This window comes from Cryptomeria japonica, chromosome 10 (genome assembly GCF_030272615.1).
Source record: "Cryptomeria japonica chromosome 10, Sugi_1.0, whole genome shotgun sequence".
Lineage (NCBI taxonomy): Eukaryota > Viridiplantae > Streptophyta > Pinopsida > Cupressales > Cupressaceae > Cryptomeria > Cryptomeria japonica.
This window is the reverse complement of record NC_081414.1, coordinates 622678306-622696959: the sequence shown is the minus strand read 5'-3', so window position 1 is coordinate 622696959 and position 18654 is coordinate 622678306. Positions and strand designations below refer to the sequence as shown.

Genomic DNA, 18654 nt, shown 5'->3' with positions numbered 1-18654 from the left:
CTTGCAACAACTTTTTCTGTAGTAGCTAAGGTAGAATAAGTATTACCAGTACACAAATACAATGTGCCTACCTTTGCACCTTTAGCTACTACTAATGCATCTTTAGTTACCTTCCAAACATTGTCTGTGAAGGTAACTGTGCAACCTTCACTGTCCAGTTGTCCTATAGAAATTAAATTTCTTGTTAAATTAGGAACATGCCTTACCTCCTGCAACAATTAGTCATTTCCATTCTGCAACTTGATCTTTATCTTGCCTTTTCCAACAATCTGGTAGGTCTCATCATCACCCAAATACACCTGTCCAAAATCACCTTGAACATAATCTAGAAAATATTTTCTATGGGGTGTGGCATGAAATGAAGCCCTTGAATCTATTACCCAAGAATCATTAACATTATCTAAACACAAAATCAAGGCATCTTGTAAAGTATTACTTGCAACATTAGCTTCCTTACTGTCATCTTCATTTCCGTCTCCTTGTTTGTTTTTTCGAGACCAACAATCTTTCTTTAAATGTCCTGGTTTTCCGCACTACTAGTAATCCTTTCTTCCTTTGGATTGAGAGCGCCCTTTTTTTGACTTCCCTCGTGACTTCTCACGTCTAGGGCCTTTTCCTCTTTCCTTTGATCTTTCCTTGTTCTCTACATTCAAAACAGTACCTGATGATGTTGAAGTCTCACCTGTGCTTTTCTGTCCCATTTCCTCGCTTAGGATAACACCAAACGCTTCATAAGAAATACCTTATTCAAAGTTGAGGGTTTCTCATACAGTTTAGCTAGTGCTGACATCAGATCTACAGTCATTGTTGCTTTTGATATATTGAATGCTACAGACGGCGCAAGGCACAACCGAATGGTTTCCAGTGCCTTTCTGTCCAGAATATCCCAATTTTCATCTGACATCACAGTCGGTATCTTTGACTTTCCTTCCAGTGGCCACCACAAATCCTTTTGATATAAGTAATCCTCCATCTGCATTTTCCATAACTGATAATTCTGGTCATTGAACTTGTTGACCTTGAATTTGGTTTCTTCCATTGCCCCCACTCAAATCTGAAAGTCCCTGCCAATTTACAGAAATACATGGCTTTGATACCAATTGTTAGGGTTTAGACAGATCTGGAGCAAATACAAATTAACAATTATATGCAGATACAAACACAAAAGATGAAGAAAATTGCACAACATAGATAACACAGAGATTTAATGTGGTTCACCCAAGATTGGCTACATCCACAGAACACAACCGTCCAATATTTTCTTATTATCCAGTAAATTAGTACAACACCATTATAATGCCCTTTTACATTCCAACCGCTTATAACAAGCAATTTTTAGGGCAACATACAAAGTCGGCTAACAAAAAATAACCCTAACCCTAAAGGAATATTCTCGTAATCTTCTTCCTATACATGTATTCTCGTACTCGTATTCTCGTATTCTCATACGTACGAGAAATCACTTGGCGAGCTCTGCTCGCCATACTCTGGCTCTTCAGGCCAACACGTTCGCCCAACGAGTGTACAGTACTTGCATGATCAGTCGCCACATACCAACAATTAGGGATTGTCGTGTGCTCTTCAAGAGGTGAAAGGGAATCTTGGGTGACATCCTCATCACTAAGCAGTTCCACAAAGTCCGAATTATGATCCTTAGATTCTATTACAACCATGTCATCTTCAATGCATGATCCTTGAGAGGGCATAAGATTAATCCTACAATCCTTATGAACCCATGTACTTAGTTTAGTTGTGATAGAGGAAACACATGAAGAGTTCAACTGCTTCTATGCCTTTTAAGGTGTCAAAAACTATTTCCTCTTCTTGTATCTTTAGCTCATTGAAATGCTTAGTGATTATGTTCTGTTTTTCTGCTTCTTCTTGTGCTTGATGATTTGGATTAACCTTTTCTAAGACTTCATGATTGGCAGTTGTCAAATACTTTACACCTTCTTCCTTTTGTTTAACAACCTACAAAGCTTCTAAGGACATTTGTTGTGAGGAGTGTATGTGTGAAACTCTTGATGCAATTTTTGGATCACAATCATTCATCCTGTGTTCATTTAAGTGTTCAAGCTTTCCACTTCTTCTCCCTGGGTCAAGGTGATGATCTGTATCTCTTTTAGGCAAGTACTTCATTCTTAAGTCTATGTAATCTCTTAGAGACATGTCATGTTGTAAACCTCCATTTATCCAATCCTGTTGAAATTGCTTTTGTAGATCAATCAACTTGGGTTCTTTGTCTTCTTGATATTCTGCTTTAGGTGGAAATGTTGATATCATTGGCCTCAAGCCTGTTGTAGGCATATGTTTATTTGGAATTTGATTGTTGATGGATTGATTTTTATTGCCTTCTTTGTTGCCATTATTGTTTACTTATGTTAGCATGTTCAACAATCGAGTCAGTCTTTCTTGAGTGTCTTTATGTTGTGCCATGGATGGATTCAATTTATCATTGAGTTTGTACAAAAACCTTTAAATTATCCTCATTTTCTGCTCATCTAAAATGATTTCCTGCACTCTAGCAGGTTCATTAAATCTGGTACCACTTGTAATGTCCCCTTATGTATATTCTCAGGAAATAAGGGAATAATTAACTAATAAATCAATTACAAGAAACTTATTTACAAAAAGACTGTAATAACACTTAAAATGATGATAATTAATGCTACTTAATTGCAAGAATGATAGATTATAATACCACTTATAATGTGATGTTATATGATATATTACTAATCAATAGGATAGAGTATCACTGCTATCTCTGATATATCTATTAGATTAATGCAAGGATGATCTCTTGTTCTATATCTGATCTGCATCTCTGCTATAACAATAGGAATTGTGCAATATGAATTGTTTAATCAATGTTGCTGATAGCTATCTCTGATATGGAACTAAGAAATATGCTTTAATCTGCTTATATTGCTTATAGTGATTATGCATCTTTTTGTTCCTGATTTATGTTTGAGTACGCAATTATATATTGGTGCTGTTCCTGATTTCTCCTTGAATTTATGCGACCTGATTAATGCCAAAAGGCTGTTGCTCAATTGATCCAATCCAATAATGGATATGAATAGAAGTAAAAGACAAATTCCGATGTTCCCCCTTTGAGAATGGGATTGATCCCCATTAAGGGTTGCATCCTTTGAATGTTTAAGAGACATAACTTTTCCTAATTGTATCTCTTCATGATTTATACAAAGCGGTTTATTATGCAAATCGCCTTTCATTATTAATTGTGTAATTGCTGCCTTCCATGTTTAATTGTTATTTGTTATCTTTGGTCTAATCAATATACATTAGTTTCTTCACTTGTTAGCTTAATCCTTGATCGATCCTTCTTATGCAGTGATAATAAGTTTTCTCCTTGCTTGATATGATCGATCCAAAGAAACATTAAGTGATGCTTATGATAAACATCAATATGCTTGCTGATGGTAACATAGCGCTTGTAGATCGATTTGCTTGGTAATTCAATGGTAAACAATTCTTGATTATTCTCTTTCTGTTATCTTCTCTTTACAGTGATAATACTGATGGATGCTTATGATGTCTTCCTTTGCCTGATAGTGATATCGATGAGGAGTTGTCTTCATTTATGATCGATGCATATAAGAGTTCCTCAGGGATTGTTGCTATGATATGTACATTTCTGTGTGGTATCTGTATTATGATCCATGAGTATTGCTATATCCATGCTATCGGACTCCCTTCATGTAGTCTTGGTGCTCGATAGGAAAATCGTGAAGTCCTATGAATAAGACAATTTTCTTCCGTAAGATCTTGATTCTATCGTCTTTATTGATATAATATGCAAATTGTCTATTTTTATTTCCTAACTACTAGAAAGTGTTCAAGGTCTGCCCCTTTTGATCACATATATGTTTTATTGCTAATTTTTTTTTTAGGTAGAGGATGGGCACATCACACGACAATGGAACAAGTAGTCCTTATCCATGTTTGTCTCATCTTCTCCATCAATATGTTCACCTTTGAATATTGTTTGTCAAATAGGGAGGTATGTAATGTATGTTCTCCAAGGGGAACATAAAAGGGTCCAGTTGCTATTGCATCTCTCAACATACCTTTGATGAAATAAAGGGACCTTGCCAAATGAAATGGGATGGCATGGACATAAAAAAGCTTGGCCAATGAATTATCAGGTTGCTCACTTTTTTTTGCAAATTCATTAACCCTATCACTATATTTTTCTCGCTTGTGGTAGAAGTGGCCTTCTTTTTCCCTATATCACGAGTCTCTCCAATTGATGCATTGGAATAGTCATCTGCTAGTATCTTTCTCTTCACTCTCCCAAACCAACTTTATCATTTCAACCTATCCTTTCAATGTTTTATCTTTATAAACTCTAACCCCATGTCCACTCTCATCCAATAAATGGTGTGTAATCCTATTATAGCTCTCATGATAATTAGTGTTGTAAACATGACACAACCAATGCTAGTAGCCCAATTTATTTTTACCCTTATTAATGCTTAACTTGGTGGCAAATTGTAGCAAGGGTTTTTTGCGGTTCAAAGGGCCTTCTGCAAAAAATTGAAGAGAAGATGAAGGGCATGCAAAAAGGTCTTGTGGAGTTCCAATAGAACTTGTGTTTGGATTTTTAGAATGAGAAGAATGATCTAATTTGTTTACTTCAACTTCTTCATTGCCCATCTCATTCACATTCACATTATCATCACCGTTGCTAGTGCTCATTTTATGTGACAACAAACTGAAACCAAAACATTTTAAAACTTATTACAAACCCTCCCTAACAAGCTAAAAATAAACTAGTCAAACTGACATACCTTGATTAAATGGTTGCCGTTGAACCAATTGATGTCGTCTTTGAATCTTTTAGTTCTAAGTTTATAACTTCTCTGTAATGTGTAGCTATGTTACTTGGGGAGGTGTCCCCACCTCTCAAACCCTTGTCCCTGTAAGTGTAATATTGATCAATGATGTCTCAAGCAGCAATGGCACACAACCTCTCTAGCGCACAATCAATGGCAATAAAAATATAAAACAAAATGAATATTTTGAAGTTTCTTTTTGTTTTTATGGTTTGTTAGGGTGAAAGGGGCATGGGAGGACATTAACAAAATTTTATTGGGTTTAAAAGGGGCATGGCGGTCCCACAATCCCTCTGATGCCCCTTATTCACCTTAATATACAAAAGAACAATAGAAAACTTTGAAACATTCATTTTGTTTTATATTTTTTTAGTAGCCATCTCAGGGATGTCCAAGCATCCCATATGCGTTTCTTGTTATCTGCAATTATAGAGATGTGTTTCAAACTTTCAAGCTGTCCTCGATTATAGAGACACATTTTCTTTCATCGTCAATTATAGAGTTGCATTTCCAACATGTTTCTGGACTTTCTCAGTTGGGGCGGGGAACGACCAGTGATGTCTTATGATATCCCCCTGCCCTCGAAATGCCTCAAGGGATGGGGATGGGGGTTTGAGGGTTGAGATGTGTCCCCATGTAACGCAACAAAAAACACATTTTTTGACTTGCCATGTCATGCCCTGCCTGAGTTCTGGGTCGTGGCATTAAATAATGAAGCCTAAGCATTAAAATACAATAATAAGGCTGACCTAGGTTAGAGTCTTTTAATTACCAGTGAATAATACAACCAGGCTGACCTGAATAACCTAAGCAAGGGAATAAACTAGGGCTGACTTAAATGAAGAACAATTAATTGAGGGCCGACCTGGTGAAACCAAGCCACAAATTAGTTATAATAGCTAATTATCTTGACCAACTCCCTAGGATTAAGTGCCCTCCTTTGGGCATGCAAACGATAAAATAAAATTTATATGAGGACATTAAGCAGGCAATTCATTGAATATTCACAGCAGATCTGAAACTGATCGAAGGAGAAAGAAAGATTCAGATCTGCAAAAGGGAAGGCATCAAATCAGACAATAACCACGCACTAGTGATCAGATCAGATCAAGTTGATATTATACAGGCAGTAGCATCATTATTCATTTGAGATATGCATGGATAAATATATATGTTTGATACATATGCCTGGTATGTGGCACTATAATGCACAATCCTCTACATATTAAATTATGATAACATAATATCATGAATAATAACATGGAGTTCTAAATAGTAAAAATCAATCATGGTAGGGTAAGGAAGGGAATGCAAGGAGGGGGAATGGCTGTGGATCCCTCACTAGGCACACCACCTCATCTGGATGGCAGAAAGGCCACATGAGGCCAAGAGGGACAGAGTTTCTGCTCTTGGGCCTTGGGTAGAGGGTCATTTTAGGGTACCCTATTGCAGTTTCCCCTACAAACCCTATATTGATCAATTGTTGGGGTGAACTCAAGGGATCTTCAATCATAAGAGGGTGAGAAGGATGACATGATGAAGGGGAATGATTATGCAGGCCTCACTAGGTACACCACCTCATGAAGATGGCAAAAGGCCACATGAGGCCAAGGGGGACAGAGTTTCCACTCTTGGGCTTAGGATAGGGGATATTTTGGGCACCTTATCATGTCTCCTTATCTCATCCCCTGTTTATGGTTGAATCCCACATAATAGTTTAGATCTGTTATATGTTATGAATATATGTTTCCTTTAAACTTAGTTAGGGATTTATCTCATGAACTGTATCTTCAATGTTATCTAACTTGATTGCAGGTTTCCAAAACAGATTTATCTTATCTTATTCTTGGGTGAGAATTATAGCTCTATCTTATATTCTTTGATTCATTTGGATTTGTGAATTTAGGGCAAAATTAAGGTAATCCCGAAAGGGGACATTACATGCCACACCACTTGTCATTTTTGGAATGTTGGGTGAATCGTATAGAATTGACTTTTGAAATTTTGGATGAATTGTACAAGAGTGACTTGTTTGAGTTGTGTTTGCCATTTTTGAAATTTTGGACACATCAAACACAAGTGACTCATTTGAGTTGTGCCTTAAACTTTTGACATTTTGGGCAAATTGTACGCAAGCGGCTTGTTTGAGTTTTGTGTGCTACTTGAAATTTAGTGCAAATTGTACACAAGTGTGTGCTTTAGTCATCTCTTGTCACTTTCAAACTTTTATGCAATTTGTACAAAGGTTCCTATGCTCTAGTTTTCTCTCACCACTTTTCCTTTGACAAATTTTGACTTTTTCTTTTGCATATGAACTTTGATCTTTGTCTCATTTGATGTGTTGGAATGTAATGTCCCCTTCCTAGGTGACAGGCAATTGAGCAGGGATTGGCCTATCATCAGGTTCCTGTAGGCTAGTGGAGTGGAGAGGGGGCCCATACCGAGGCTTGTGGAGTTGCATAGGGGCTTTATAAGCCATTTTGGATGTTCAGAGGCAGGTCCTATTTTTTAGAAGGGATCCCTATTTTTTAGGGAATGACTAAGAGTTGTCCCAAGATGTCTATGGATCATTCCAGATGATTTGAGACCATCTCCTATTTTTTAGAGAAGTTTGCTAGTGGACTGGTTGACCACCCAGAGAACTTTGGAGCATTTTCAGTTGATTAGAGATAGTCTCGTACCTTTTAGGAGAATCCCTATTTTCTAGGACACTGCCAGTTCACCTGCTATATTTGGATATCATCCCTGGACTGGTGTTAGCACTTAGATTTCAGTTTGGAGTCCAGATGATGATTTTTGGAATAAAATGGAATATTTAAATCATGACTCTAATGTCTTCAATAAATTGATGAAATAAATAATTAATAAAGCTACTTTATATTATTTTAATAAAGTAACTAGCATGGGCCCCCCCTTGAGTCATGATGCCTAGGAGACATGAGTTAAGTTGTTTTTAAAAGCAACTTAATTTTATTAATAAAAGGAGCCTAAGTGGATTGTACCTCTTAGAGGAGGAAATAATTTGATTTTAAATCAAATAAAGACTTTATTAAAGAGTGAAAATAATGGAAAGGCAACCCTAAAATCGAATTAGGGTTTTGAGAGAATAACTTAACTGTTGATTGTAACTAGGGTTATATGGGTTTGGATTGCCTTAAGGCAACATCCGAACCCCCTTTAGGACCGGGTCCTATCCTAGGGTAACGTGACCCTATCTTATGCACAATCCAATACCACGCTATGCAAAATACACACCATTTAATTATTGGTGCCAAAAACCCAAGGAGGCCGACTTGCATTTCAAGGAGTAAAAGATGTATATAAATAAGTGACAATTTGCAAGTCAATATACATTCATTCATTTTTTCATATATGCGAATGAGAAAACAGCTCTGCTCATCAAGTGCGAATTAATAAGGAAGAAGGCAAATTCATCCAGACTTACGCGAATTTGTGTAAGATGACCTAGGTGGTGTTGTGCAACTTGAAGGACATAGAAAGAGCAGATCTGCTACACAAATAGATCAGATCTGATAGAAGAGCTAAGTATTGTAATTGTGCATTTTAAGAGGAGAATATATAATCTGACCTGTGGGTCTTTCATGCTGGGTTTTTCCTCATTAGAGGTTTTCCCAGGGTATGCTTGTTGTCTACTGTTTTATTTCTGATTTACGTTGGCTTATTAAATACTGCAAATCTGATTACAATCTAGGGCATATTTAATTTATGTTGGTCTAATAAAATACTGCAAATCTGATTACAAACTAGGGCATAATTAATTATCTAAATCTGATTAACATACCTAAGGTTTAAAATCTACATTAACATGGGGGACATCCAATAGATTCATGGTGAATGGCACCTAGTGGTGTTAAGAGTGGGGTTTTCCGTCCCACTAGAGTGCCAGTGCAGGCTAGCCCCCTCGTGGACACGTGGCTGCCTGATCGTGGGTGGGTCCCAGCCTTGGGTACATGCCCAATGGGAATCCGCACCACCGAAGTATTTAGGCTGGGACATCACATGGAAAGTGTCTTCAGTTGGCTATGCAATGACATTGATTAGGGCTTAAAAAACATCAATGAACACAGGAGAGAGGATTCCATAATGTCTAATTGGATGAGAAATTATCAGTGTTTTGACATGAAAAATGATTATATATACAAAAAGTTTTGTATAGGTGCAATGGTGAGGGTAGAATATAATTGTAACTTTATTCTGAATAAAAGCTGCAACAGTAGCATACATTGCATCCCATGCAGTTTTTAATGGCAATCTCACCAGGCTGCAAATATGTAGAATAAACTGTTCTTTGATAGTCTTGAAGTGGTGGCGATGCTTAACAACTCAAATTGCACATGAAAGCTGCAACTTAACATCATTAATAAAACCAGTGGTTAGTAGCTCCATTTCAATAGTCACTATTAGAGGTCTGTAGACATTGTCTTGGAAAATATGGCTGTGTCTTCCCTTATTGCCGGTTAAAAAGAAATACATCTTCCATCTCAATAAATTTTTTGGTTGCCCTTAGTTGATTAGACTTTTAATATACTATTAATGGTTTTTATTGTTGTTGCATTGCCGGGCTCATGTCATCTATATAGAAATTAAGATGAGTATACTACGTTTCCCCTTCAAGAAAAAATTAGCAATTGCATGCATTCTGATGTACATTATGCGATGCGTAAAGGTTTGGGAACATGGGAATAAGGGAACAAAGTCGTGGGACAAAAAAAGAAAAACTGTTTGTCCTAAAAAAATTCAAATTAATACATATGAGGTAATAAGTGTGCAGTTGCCATGTATGTATGCTTAATGAATATGTGCAATATGCTTACAGCAGTCAAATTAAAAATATCACTGCAATGGAATCAATTCTGTATTAGTAGAAAGATTGACAAAATAATGAGATTTCAGGCTTATAAGCCTGTTTTGATATCCATAACAGAGAAAGTTTATGGATAGCATATTGCATATATTGGAAATGGTGCAAATAACATACACGTTGCAATGAAATTTACATCTCCCAAGTTCTGAAACTATTGGAGTATGAACATATGTAGAAGCTGGTGACATATTAAATGTGTGAAAATAGAGTGAGGAGAAATTTGCCTTTTCAAGCTGAAAAATTCTTCATTTGTTTACTGCTAGTGTTCCTCTACTATAGTCTCTTCTTTGTTAAAGATCTGTACGTTGCTTTGTCAAACCTGAGACTTAAATTGCTAGTTTTGTTTTTGCATTCAAACGAATATACTTTGCCTCCTTAATTCTGCTACTCAATTTACCATACATGTTTTGCACATTAACATGGACAACATTTTGTTTTTATGTTTACAATTTACATTAGTGTATGCATGGAATGTTCCCTGACCATACAATATGTCCTAATGAACATATGTAGAAACTAGAGACACATCAAATGTGTGAAAATAGGGCGAGGAGAAATTTGCCTTTTCAAGCTGAAAAACTCTTTTTGATTTTTCACTAGTGTTCCTCTACTATAGTCTTTTCTTTGTTAAAGATTACGTTGCTTTGTCAAACCTGTGACTTAATTTGCTAGTTTTGTTTTTGCATTCAAACGAATATACTTTGCCTCCTTAATTCTGCTACTCAATTTACCATACATGTTTTGCACATTAACATGGACAACATTTTGTTTTTATGTTTACAATTTACATTAGTGTATGCATGGAATGTCCCTTGACCATGCCTAATAAAATCCCCAACAAAAATCTGGGATCTTTTATCATGCCTTTAAGTTGCTGGGATATTAGGTAATGTAGGAGGTAACTTTTACAACCTCAAAGATCTTTTTCCCTAGTAACACAATATCTTGATATATCTTTAGTTTGTTGCACATATGAGTCTTTGTTGTCATTGATGTCAAATTTGTTGATAGTCTAGTCCAAATGTTGGTCCAGAAGTAATATAATGTTGCGATGTATGGAGTATATCATTGATCTGGTTGTTGGCTTGTTGGTGGTTCGGATGTTGGTTCGGAAGTGACATGATGCAGATGAGTATGTGGTTTGATAGTATTCTGGTTGAGTCTTTGATATTGGTTGTATCTAGATGCTGGTCTGGATGTTTGCCTGTAAGCGATAGGATGCATAGTTATATATGATGTTTTATATATGGAAACTAATTGCAAGTGTTTTGGATGGTAAATGTTGATGGTATGTTGTGTTTCTGGTGGATTGATAGTCTTTTGCTTGGTCCAGAAATTGTGTGACTGTTCTGATGAACAATATCTTGGGGTGGATTGATAGTCTTTTGCTTGGTCTAGAATTTGTGTGACTATCTTTGGTGACTGTTTTGGTGAACAGTATCTTGGTCTAGATGTACCGGATATGTATCAAATGGATTTGTGGATTGGAATAAAATGGTTATGGTAGATCAATCTTCTTACATTTTAGTTTTTCAGATGGACAAATGTTTCACTGTCTATTTTTGTGATCAGAGTTTGTGCAGTTTCAGGATGTTGCAGAGGAATGCGTTGCATTCCTTGTCTTGCTAGTACTTTGAGGATGTTGTGGATCATAGGATTATCTTCATAGCACATTGTATTTCTTTTTGTGGTGGTCTGCATATCTTATTTTGGGGTCCGGATCTAATGTTTGGGTAAGACAGATTGATATGAGCTGACTTATGTGTTATGGTTCGTGCGGTTGTTTGTAGAACCTTTTTGGAGATAATTGGAAGGTGTGTTGACATGGTGTGAATCTTCACGTCTTTTTTGCCTTGCGCATGTAATGTTTTGGGTCAATGATGCATATACATGCTACATCTTTAAGCCGACCTAACAAAGATTTTTGATGATCCGGTGGATATATAAAGGATAGATTAAAGGTGTTAAGAAGAAAGTGAGGTGTTGTGTTAGTAAGTGTGTGGTGTGTGTGGATATGAAGTGTATGTGAATGGTGTGCGAATATGATGTGAGGTTAAGGTGATACAGAGGTCTGAATGTGTTACAGTGCAGAGATGAAAGTTGGATCAAATGAGTATTAAGCTATGAACCATTATCTACATATTGGTAGATGCTATTCTCTTTTGCAGTCTAGTCTATTATTCTTATTGTATTTGGACAAATGTTTTGTATTTTGCCTTGAAGAAGTGATCTTCATTTGTGCAAGTCTCTCTTTGTATCTTGCCCTAAGGTTGTGCACCTTAGCCTGCAAGTCTAGAGCAGTGAGCTCCCTGGCCTATGGCCTAAATCATTGTAAACATGTATTACATATATTGTGAGTTTGATTCTCCCCGTGGTTATTCTCAGTTTGGGTTTTCCATGTAAAAATCTTGGTGTTCTTTGGTGGATGTCTTTATTGTTTTAGTTATTTACCTTCATGCATATGTGATGAATGAATGTTACGGAGTAAATGTTGTTAATTTGATCAAGTTTTAGTATATGCTGATTCATCCCCTCTCAGTATCCGGTAGTGTTCAACATAGTGTAGTACCCATTTTTGTCTATTGTGTTCTCAAGGACGATGATGGGTGGTTCTCCCGCATTTCCTCAATGAAATGTGCTTCTAATGGCCCATTGTTGATTATCTGATTATTGTCCACAAAAAATATTAGTAAGGCATCTAAGTGGCTTGGTGATTAATCATGTAATTTAGAATAGGCAAAGAGGTTAGTTTAATTAGATTTTTGAGGTAAATTTTTTTGATTTGCAGTTAAAAGTTATTTAATGCATTGGTGTGGTCAAGTGCCAAATGAATAGTTGCTATTTAGTGGAACACAATGCACAATATAACATAACAAGTGAAAACAATAAGCATACATGTTTAGAAACATATGACTTTCTTCATTAAATTCTGAGAAATCTTATATGTAAACTATTTCCGAAGAAATAAATAGGAAAACTAATTTTCTGCTTTCTAATCTCAAACTCATTATAGGGAATAAACTTCACTTTTTGACTTTTCTTGCAATTTTAATTATTCTTTTTTGTTGCAAGTTTCCCTCTTCTTTTGTCAGCCTTACTTAACTCAGCCCTTTTATTCAATTTGAAAAATCACGTCCAATTCAGAGCTGGTATGGTAAAGTTATGGTCTAAGTTGCAGGAAATGCTCCCACAAATTTAAGATCTTAGCTACATCCTCCACCCCTAATCCCTAAGACTGCATATAGTTTTACTATTATTTGATCTTTTACACGAGATATTAATAGTTATTCATGTAAAATTATGGAAGTGTAATGTTATTAGTGACTGCCCTGTTGGTGTCTTTTCTTTATTACATCTCATTGGAGATGTATCTATATTACTAGTATGGCTCTGTATGAGACATCTGCTTCATTTTATTTCCTTCTGAATCACTGTATTGTTTCTCCCGTTGCATGTAATGACCCCTTTTATAAATGCCTGAATTTTTGCCCTAAAATCACAATTCCAAGTAAAACAAAAAATGAAGTATATTAGTGATATCATTTACCAACTTAAATTGTTGAACAAGATAGATCCTGGTTGATACCCTGCAATCATGTTAGATAATCATTGAAAGCATAATCCATAAAAAGATCTTTCCTACTAGAAACTTTATCTTAATCAAAAGCATAGGTCTTTCCTACTAGGGTTAGGAACATTAACTTAATCATAAGATATATCTATTTCACTAATGGAGTTTGACCATAAAGGGTTAGGATAAGAAGACATGATAAGTGCCCAAAGCAATCCTCTACCCTAGGTCCAAGAGCGGATATACGATCCCTCTTGGCCTCATGTGGCCTTCCACCATCTCATATGAGGTGGTGTACCTAGTGAGGTGTCTTCTAGCCGTTCCCCCTCATCATACCACCCTTATTCACCTTCGTGTTATTGGGACTCCTTAACCCAATAATCAACCATGGTGGAAGCTTGTGGGGAAACTACAATAGGGTGTCTGGAGCACCCTTCCCTTCTAAGCCAAAGGGTGGGGCACTTCTTGCACCCCCTTGGCATCATGGGACTATCAGCCTTCTACCATGAGGTGGTGTGCTTAGAAGAGGACCTCATAACTGTTTCCCCTCGTATTCCCTCTTCTAACCTCCTCATGATTTATTGCAGTGAATTGACAAATAGATAGGAAATCTAGACGCTTCACGTTACTGCCTATATCAATATATTAGAGATCAAATACATCACTATACATAGCCATACATGTTACAACCTATATTAATATGTGAAGGTTCTGCATTAGGACATTATCAGGCTTCATATATTAAGCGCATTTCCATGCATACCACAAATGGGTAACAATGCAACTGCCTGCAATTTTAAGGATTTCTGGTCTGATTTAGATGCCCAATTGCAGATATATTAAGAGATGAACTGTTCCTGTTCATACAGATGCTTGTTTTTATTCGTTTCCCTTGATGCCCTTCCTCCAATGGAAGACTCTCCTCTTATATCCCTTAAGGGACACGTAGGGGTGTGACTTTACCAAGGTTCTTATTATTCTTGAAAGGAGATGCCTCTTCAAACTGACTGCTGTCTTACACGATAGTCAGTCAGCCTTAAATATTACTATTTGAATATTGCTTAATCCTTACCCTAGTGGGCCATTATATGATATTCACTTCTCTGCCAATAATTATTTATTTTTCCTAGGCTTAGTCAGCCCTAACCATTATTATTATCATTTCTATTTCTAATAGTAGTCGGCCTTAGTTGCCCAGGTTTTAGCTGTTTGGTGCTACGTTACCTGGGGACGTGTCCCCGACCTGAAAACCCCCGTCCTAGTCTCGGGGACGTTTCAGGGACTTGGGGACGGCCAGGGGATGTTTCCCCCCGTTCCCAAATTGTCAAGCATTTTGAGGGGACGTCCATGAAACGGGGGGACGCCTGCCCTAGCTCTGGGGGATGTACGTACGTCCCGGGGACGGCTAGGGACGGTTGGGACGTCCCTAATCCGCCCTAGGGACGACCAGATGTCCCCCATATCTAAGGCCATTAAAAAATATTAAAAAAATAAAAAAAGTTGTATTTTCAATTTTTTTTTTTAATTTTCTAAATATGCGCCCCTTATTAATTCAAATTGTTATTAAAAATAAAAAAAATTAAAAGATAACATTAATTAAATTTTAAATTTATTAAAATTTATTAATTTAATTCATAATTTTTTATCAAGCGTTTAAAATTAATTCATATTATAAATATAAAATATTAAATTGACAAATTGTTAAACATTTAAAATTAATAAATAATAATTTATAAATTGTAAAATTAATAATTATAAATAAGAAATCAAAATAAAAAATAATAAAATATTAATAATTTAATGCACAAGTTGAAAAAAATAAAAATTAAAAACTTAAAAATTAAAACAAAGACGTAAGTTTAACTTATGTCTTATAAGTTATAAATTAAAAACTTAAAAATTAATTATATCATATACGATATAATCATATATGATATATATGTATATGATATATATCATATACGATTTAGCATATCATATAACGATATAACGATATGAATATCGTTAAAGACTAAACAGCAAAAAATAAAAACGCCGTCAAACTCGTGTTTTTGTAGCGCCGACGGGAGAAGGAGAAACCGAAATACAGCAGAGGTTTTGGGGCATTTGCAAGGTTTTCTTATATATTTTAAATTTTCCCTATATTTTATATAGCCGTCCCCTTTGCCGTCCCTCGCCGTCCCCAAATTTGGCAAAAATATTTGCTGTCCCGGAAATGCGTCCCGCTGCCCCCTGCTGTCCCCATCCCGGAAATTCGGGGTAACGTAGGTTTGGTGTAATCACACCTCATGTGATGTCCCCATCTTTAACCTAATGTTAAGAAGGAATAAGCAATCACGTGTTCAAGGGTGGCATCCTTGAAAAACATCTTCAAGTAGCTAGTAGTAGAAAATAACAATATTGTACATAGTATTTAAGAAGTTCAAATGGATAATTGTAAAGTTGGTAGCATGAATACATTATGGGAAAATCATCTTATTCCATGAGACTTCACGATTTTCTTGTCAAGTCCCAAGTGAAACATAGAGAATAAGATAGAATAGTGAAAACAAGCAGTTGATATGTTATCCACCTATTTCTACGATCAATATATAAAGGCATACAATCTACTAAGCTACATGTTGAAGAGGTGATCATAATAAAGAACTCTTACATCGATCTATAAGGGGAAAGACGATGAAGATAATGAGTGACACATTCCAATAGAGCATCCATTCCCATTAACCGATTGTTTCATGATTGCATATTGATGGATAAGGAGAAGTCAACAAATCCATGGAGTCAAGTGTATGATCATACCAATTAAAGCATCATCTAAACCGAGCAACAATAAGTATCGATTGAAGGGAGATTCAGCAAGATAAACATATCTAATATCCATTCTTTAATTAACGCTGTAAAGAAACAGAAAGAATATCAATTACACTAAGAATAATACTGGAGGAAGTGCGAATAGACTAATATCGATTAACTAACCATTCCATTGGTTAGTTATTCACAAATGATTGTATTAAGCAAGCAACTCCCATTACAAGCATCATCAGTTAATGAAGAGCCATGATTAAACAATCATGAAGACCCACAATTAACAACAAATGAACATTCGATTTGTCAAAGGGTGTGATTAGAACAGGAAAATGGTTTAAAGGTGCAATCAACATCATAACAATTAAATATGATACCAGGAGAGGACATGTCCATTCCAAGTCAAGAGTTTGATCTGCATATATCTTGTATTGCCACATCAGAAAGAGCAGAGATCTCTCTTTACTTTTGTAATGTCCCCAATTGGGGTTTACCTCAATTTAGTCCCGAGACAACATTTCTAATCTTGATAACTTTATCTGATTTGTATACTTGAGATATATGACTCAATGTTATATATTGCTGCTGCTTAACTGAACCTTAAGATTAGAATCATTACAAGATAGATTCTTTTACATCTTAGTCTATAGTTCTCCTTTTCATATATCTTCTATTTCTTAGAGGCATACTCTTTAGAGTAGATACTTCTTTAAGAGAAATGTCTCTCTATTAATTGTTTGTGAGTTATAATAATAATTATAAACCTTAATACTTCATAACAATTACCATTTCCTCAACCATAGATTGCACTTTGGACTCGGATTATGAATTGCTGCTTGTAAGAGAATCGCACTAGACTTGTTGATCTATTTTATAATGGATCAAAAATAATTCGCTGCTTACTATATTTGTTTAGTTTGACCATCTTATTTGCTTACGTCATTGAAGTTTGTTCCTTTAATGGGATTGCTTCCTTTCAAAGTGGATTACTTGTATCTTGCATCCTTTTCCTAACTGAAGCTTAACCAAACTATTCTTCTCTTCCTGATTGCTGCAATTGATATAATCAAACCTTTTATATTGCTACCTTTAGTTGTATATTTGATTAATGTCTCAGATTGCTTTATTCATTTCATCGCTCCTCCTTCCTCGCCTTTTTGAATGACGGTTGTCTCTTATATCTCCATCCTTGAATGAGGGGTTACGTGGGATAAGATATATCCTATGTCTTTTGGCAAACACACCCTTCCTAAACAATTCTGATCGCACCTTTTCTTAATAGCCAAATGGTGTTTTATAATCGATGCATATCGTTTACACTTAATCAATATTGGACTTGGTTGAATTGCTGTGTAGTGAGGACCATTTGATGAATAATAGGAGATCGCTGCATCCCGTATCATCTATGTAGTTGGCCTTCTTGCCATAGTTGGCTCTTTTAGAAAATCGACCAAAGTTTGTACTCCGCTATATTGTATGCACTACCTTGTATATCCAATTCACCCCGCATATATTATTTGACTCTGATTCTTCATCATTGTCTTCTTAATGTTAATCATTACATTATTTATGAATCGATCTTGCTTCTTTATTAATTTCAGTCATATGTAAGCTTATTCTGATTAGGAATCGGCTTCATGACATGAATAAAGTCTTTGATACATCTAACTGACTGTTAATGTTGAACAATGCTTTGTCTTTCTTCATGTTGTTGCCCGTAATATGTGTATAGGACTGTAATAGCCATGTGCATTCACTGATCATTCTCATACAGCTGTCAACTTGCCCATCACTAGATGATGATGTCGACCCTATACTTTGATGAGTCTTAATTAGAATTGTTGTATTTATATCCTGTTTGGAATTGTAGCAATCTTTGAGTCTGAAAATAATACTGGGAGCTTTCTCAATATTATTCATTCTGGATGGAGTCTTGTGTGGGTACATCACATTAATGGTGTAACGTCAAGGATGGGGACATTACAACCTATGCAGATTGAAACATCTAAACTTGCAGCATAACCTATACTGTTAAACCTGAGATAGCGAAGAAAACTCCACCATTGCAGATCAGAGATCATTCTTGCACAATTATAATTGATCATATCAGAGACAGCAGAGATAATCTATCCATACTTACATTGATTGCATTGCACAAGTGCATATATACAGATCAAGATCATTCTGCATATTTCGAAGTGTTGAATCAGAGATAGCAGTGATATTGACTTTTATATCATTGTATCACAAATGATAATTATTGTAATTCAAATCCATCACTCTTGCATTGAATAGTATCAATTATCATTATTTTAAGTGTTATTAGAGAATTTATAGAAAGAAGTCACTTGCAATTGATTTGCAAATCAGTTGCTCCCTAATTTCCTAAACAATAATATAAGGGGACATTACACCTCATTAGTTAGTGTAGCGATCCTAAAACATTCTCAATTTAGTCGCTGTGGTTGATTTGCCAATGCATTGCTGGGTATTTATGCCTTGATACAGTTTTAGGAAAGCAGAAAATGGTAAAG

At 35.8% G+C, this 18654-nt stretch overlaps 1 protein-coding gene across 2 annotated transcripts in view; it reads left to right on the top strand.

Moving 5' to 3' along the window:
- Window positions 1-18654, top strand: part of LOC131029973 (nuclear cap-binding protein subunit 2) — a 71214-nt gene that overhangs the window by 33711 nt on the left and 18849 nt on the right. The window lies entirely within an intron of this gene.